Source organism: Bombina bombina, chromosome 12 (assembly GCF_027579735.1).
Source record: "Bombina bombina isolate aBomBom1 chromosome 12, aBomBom1.pri, whole genome shotgun sequence".
Lineage (NCBI taxonomy): Eukaryota > Metazoa > Chordata > Amphibia > Anura > Bombinatoridae > Bombina > Bombina bombina.
The window spans coordinates 12,665,322-12,671,321 of record NC_069510.1 but is presented as its reverse complement, the minus strand read 5'-3'; the positions used below and the strand labels follow the sequence as shown (position 1 = coordinate 12,671,321).

General features: G+C 39.8%; 1 protein-coding gene across 3 annotated transcripts in view; it reads left to right on the top strand.

The window, feature by feature from the left end:
• The first annotated feature begins 4,854 nt into the window (after positions 1–4,854).
• The window catches only part of TSC1 (TSC complex subunit 1), a 75,269-nt gene continuing 74,123 nt past the window's right edge, over positions 4,855–6,000 (top strand). For all 3 annotated transcript variants that reach the window (XM_053695659.1, XM_053695660.1, XM_053695656.1), the window contains exon 1: positions 4,855–5,006. The gene's annotated coding sequence lies outside the window, so the exon portion shown is untranslated. The remainder of the gene's footprint in view (positions 5,007–6,000) is intronic.

Below are 6,000 nucleotides of genomic sequence, written 5' to 3'. Positions count from 1 at the left end.
GCTGTAGTATGTTTTGCTGAAAAAAATTGGAGACATTGTTTTTCATCAAGTAACAGAGAACATTATATAGAACAATCTGCACCAAGACAAGCACAGGCAGAGTGGGTGTTTATGGTCACATTTTTGGGGGATTAAATAGCTGCTATAAGTAACAGTCTTGTCTGTGTTTCAGTCTTATTGCGACATGGAAACACAGACATCCCAAATCTCCCTGAAGTTCAGGGAGTCTCCCTGATTGTAATAGAGGCTCCCTGATGCCAGCAAATGGAATGCAATCTCCCTGAAACTCCAAGTACCATGATCCAATGTGGCCCAAATCCGTAAAAGTGTTTCTTTAAGGAATGCCTTTAGTTGCTGGGACGATATAGAACCCTCAAAGTACCATGATCCAATGTGGCCCAAATCCGGAAAAGTGTTTTTTTAAGGAATGCCTTTAGTTACTGGGACGTTAGAGAACCCTCAAAGTACCATGGTCCAATGTGGCCCAAATCCGGAAAAGTGTTTCTTTAAGGAATGCCTTTAGTTACTGGGACGTTATAGAACCCTCAAAGCATCAGTAACCAAAAAGCCCCACTGATTCTAATAAAATAAAAACGCAAATACTACCTTATTTACTGCACGTAATTAAACATCGTATTCTAAAATATTTAAGCATTCAACAAGCGTACGGTCACTGGAAAATAGGTTTGTTGTATGTGGTTTAGCAATAAAGCTACTTTTTTAATGTGACTTTAGTGGGAAACTACTTTAATGATAAGTCTCTATCTTATTTAGGGTTTCAAGGTGTCCAATATATAACTGGGAGAGAGGGAGGGGGGGTGGCGCAGTAGCGGGTGAAGCCACCTCCCTGAAATTAGTTTTTGCAGGTTGGGATGTCTGGAAACATAAAATGTAAAATTATCAGCAACTGAGGGTGTGGCTGTTTTTTATTTGCAAAAAGCGATTGTGACATTACTATAGAACAAACACTAAACAGATGCCAGAATGTCAGGATAAAGTTGTTATTAAAGAGATAGTGTAATGCAGAAATGACCCTGCAAGTCTATGTGTTTATTAAAGTACTGCTCAGGAGCCACTGAGATCTGCTGGCCTCAAGCAGACTAAGAAATATTGAGGTCTAGCATAAGGTATCACACTAAACCACAATGATCCACAATCATCTAAAATGCTGTAGCCAGCTACTCCAGTCTGTACTAGGCCATGGAGTTACGCCAGCTATATCACTTTTAGAGAGTAAACGGAATACCCTAAGGTGCTAAAATGTCTGCTGAAATTCTAATCCTGTATATACTTTACAAATGTGAAATGGATTGTGAGTTTTTTTTGACCGGACTGGTTGAAACAAAGTATTATGTAATAAATAAAACCATGTTACATACATAAAAAAAAAACTTGTCATGTTGTAGAAGTGTCTAGACTTGATGCCCCCTGAAAAAGCCAATCATCATTCCAAGATTATAAATTAAAAGCTAGAGTGTTGAGTGATAACACCTCCTTCAATTTGAGATGCAAGAGAGGTTGAGGCTGCTATACAGGTAACTGCTATCCTGCAAGTCATAACTGATAATGCACAGGCTTAGAGCTGAGTACAGTTTAACACAACAATTAGAGCTTTTATGTGTGTCACCCTCTCCCACCAAAACTATCACATAATTTAACATCCACAACATGTCCACACTTTACTAGTTTACATTAAATCAGTCAGCATTTGTGTAATTTGTACAAACACATACGGTAAAATTACGAGTGGAGAACTATCTTAATGTGTACCCGTATTGAGGCAAATATGCAGTTTACGGGCGCACTTTAAATAACTAGCCCTTACACGTGTCTGGTTAATGCTTGCGGTTTCATTTTGCGCTAAGTGCAATTGACCACAGGTCAGACCTCTGGTTAAAAATAAAAAGTTGCCCCAATTGCCCCCAAAATAAAGAAGACAGTACATTAAAATAAAATATAAATCTAAGCATTTTTTTTTTTTTAAACTTCACAAAGCAGTTATAATGGGTTAAAGTGAGGGGATGTGGGCTGTTAGAAGAAAAGAAAAAAACGGCACCTAAAGTGTCTTTCAATGGGGGACTGTGTTTTCTCTATAAATATATATGTATATGCATATATATTTATTTGTTAACAGTTGTATTTAGACATATAAACACATCAATGTATTTGTAAATAAGCATATACATATTTATTTATTGCTGCCCAATGCTGCGCAAATTGCTCCCTAAATTGCTCTCTAAAAGGTTGTTTGCCGTGGCTGCCGACGTGAAAATTAGACAACGAAAGCGCACTCTTGAGAGCACTTGGCTTGCAGCAATGCGAACGTGGGTGCGCTGTACTTGTAATACCAGCACACATTTACGTGCAATGGTATTACTGAGTGGAGGGCAAACATTGTGCTCACGTAAGCGCAATATAGAGCTCCACTCGTAATCTGCCCTTAGTGAGTATGTGACAAAGGTAAATTAATAAATGACATGACAACTGTCTTTATCCAGGTATGTATGAGTTATACAAACAAAAACTTCAATATAATAAAATATTTCAGCCAGTTTCTTCAAAGACTTTAGCAGCTTGTGAGACTACACTAGTGTGTGCAGCAGTGCAAGAACTGGTCTTTAAAATAAGTGCATGTTCTCCATAGAGTATGATTGCTGTACAGTATCACTGGCACATCCATCCCCATGCATTATAGACTGTTTATGATGACTTGACACCTTGACAATTGTACAATAAAACCTCTATTGTCTCTTTAACCTACTCCCGCACACAGAGGGTTTAAACTGTTCTACTGCGGGATGCTAAGTGGTGATAATAGTGGTCCTATGTGTGATGACTAAGGAGCCATGTACAGTGCACAAAATGGCACCAGTTTCCTAGCGCTGAATTAGTCAAAACATTTACGTATATTTTATTATGTTGTAAGAAGTCACCTGGTTTTCACTGACTGTTATGAGAGAGCAGCACTTGCTGTAACACAGTAGTTTCTTTGTATTTACCAAAGAACATGAGAAACCACCATTACTCAGACATCCCAACCTGCAAAAACTCATTTCAGGGAGGTGGCGTCACCCGCTACTGCGCCCCCCCCAGTTATATATTGGACACCTTGAAACCCTAAATAAGATAGAGACTTATCATTAAATTAGCTTCCCACTAAAGTCACATTAAAAAAAGTAGCTTTATTGCACAACCACATACAATAAACATATTTTCCAGTGACCGTACGCTTGTTGAATGCTTAAATATTTTAGAATACAGAGTTTGATTACGTGCAGTAAATAAGGTAGTATTTGTGTTTTATTTTATTAAAATCAGTGAGGGCTTTTTGGTTACTGATGCTTTGAGGGTTCTATAACGTCCCAGCAACTAAAGGCATTCCTTAAAGAAACACTTTTCCGGATTTGGGCCACATTGGATCATGGTACTTTGAGGGTTCTATAACGTCCCAGTAACTAAAGGCATTCCTTAAAGAAACACTTTTCCGGATTTGGGCCACATTGGACCATGGTACTTTGAGGGTTCTATAACGTCCCAGTAACTAAAGGCATTCCTTAAAGAAACACTTTTCCGGATTTGGGCCACATTGGATCATGGTACTTTGAGGGTTCTATATCGTCCCAGTAACTAAAGGCTCCTTAAAAAAACACTTTTCCGGATTTGGGCCACATTGGATCATGGTACTTTGAGGGTTCTATATCGTCCCAGTAACTAAAGGCATTCCTTAAAGAAACACTTTTTCGGATTTGGGCTACATTGGATCATGGTACTTTGAGGGTTCTATAACGTCCCAGTAACTAAAGGCATTCCTTAAAGAAACACTTTTCCGGATTTGGGCCACATTGGATCATGGTACTTTGAGGGTTCTATAACGTCCCAGTAACTAAAGGCATTCCTTAAAGAAACACTTTTTCAGATTTGGGCTACATTGGATCATGGTACTTTGAGGGTTCTATAACGTCCCAGTAACTAAAGGCATTCCTTAAAAAAACACTTTTCCGGATTTGGGCCACATTGGATCATGGTACTTGGAGTTACAGGGAGATTGCATTCCATTTGCTTGCATCAGGGAGCCGCTATTACAATCAGGGAGACCTGGGATGTCTGCATTACTGCGGGTCACATACGTAGCTTTACCACACACATATAGACCCTTTACTTGTGGGAGACATCACACTAAGTGACCTAGATGGCATTTTACTGACACCGCAGGTATTTTAATGGTTTAGGTCAATATTAATAATAAATAATACTTATTTAGCGCTGCAGAATCTGTTGGCGCGCTACAAATAACCAATAATAATAATAGAAGGTGCAGTTATGGTGATTCCTGTGCCAAGAATATGGGATTCTTATAATAAATGATTATTTAAAATATCTCCTTTGGCCTCTCATGCTGTTGAATTATTTATGCAAATACATATTAATTATTATGCCCTGTATTTTCTTTAACGAAAAATGGCAACCCTAGCTCCTACTTTGAACACTTCACAGCCACAAGTTGTGCACTTGAGGATGTATTTACCCTTGATTATAGTACTATTTTAGCATGAGGCAATAAATAAGTTTATTAAACAGAGAACAACTCACATATTAAAGAAACCCATTTATCAAGTTTCACCTCATCCCATAACCTCCTGCTCTCCCCACACTGGCTCACACAATCATATGACACTCTCCCGCCTCCCACGGGACTTTTATACCTGGGCAATGACGTCATTACAGTGATTATAGTTCCGGCACCCATGTCACGAGAGTTACTTATTACTGCCTTACATATATTCCTCCGCCTACCTAAATGACATAAGAATCTTGTCTTGAAAATTACCTCCGGTATATCATCACCCATGTGTGTTCCGTGAGACCCTAAGAGTCTCGTCCAAATAGGTACAGTGGTGCATGAGAAGGAAGGCTCGGCGCACTACTTGTGGATTCACGCGGAAGCAGATGCTGTTCGCGAAGGGAGCGCTGCGACGCAAGATGGCGGCGCCCTGAGGAGCTGTGAGGTAAACAGGCTGCTACATATACTGCTTGCTATAGACGGTCACCCGGCTCTGGGTGTTTGGTACTGTCCGGAGTAGGCGGGGGAGGGCGACTGGGTGTTCAGGTAACGGCTGGAGGGTCACTGGCTGGTCTGTAACAGCAGTTTTAATAAAGCTAAATGTAACCCCTTAGCTACCAGAGAAGGCTGCAGCCCATTGCATCACCGGCTGAAGGTTTATAGTGTTGTTTTGGGTGAATGTTGAAGACTATGCACTTTATGATTGTCTATTTTGCTATACCAGAGCATTGGGTGTGATGGGGTTTCTGGGGGATGTGGTCTTGAAACACTAGATACTTGAGTACTAAATAAACTCTAGGACAACAATTCCCAACATCCTCTGCGGTGATCAGGTGGACTTGACAGCTGCTAGTGCTGGGAGCTGCTGTTTGAATTGCATCCTTGTGCACTTGCTGTAGTGTCTACTCACATGTGTTGCACCTCTATTTGACAGCTGAGGGGTTAATTATACAACCACAGTAGTATCCTCCTCTCTGTCACTGTCCTCCTCATACAATTGCAGCCATAGCTGGCTAATAAGGTGTTAAAGGGATAGGAAAGTCAAACCTAATATTGCATGATTCAGACAGAGCAGGTCATTTTAAGACACTTTTATATTCACTTCTATTTTCAAATGTGCTTTGTTCTCTTGGTATCCCTTGTTGAAAAAGAATACTCACATATCCTACACTAGTGAGAGCTAGCTGCCGATTGGTGTCTGGACATATTTGTCTCTTGCGATTGGCTAACTAGATGTGTACAGCTAGTTGCCAGTATTGCAATGCTGTTCCTTCAGCAAAGGATAACAAGAGAATGAAGTAAATTGGAAAGTTATTTAAACCTTTATGTTCTATACAAATCCAAGAGACAATTCTGTGGTTTTCTGTCCCTTTAATTACTGTTGATGCAGTGCCGGATTGGAAAATACATAATTATCATAATAAAATAAAGGTTTCCGC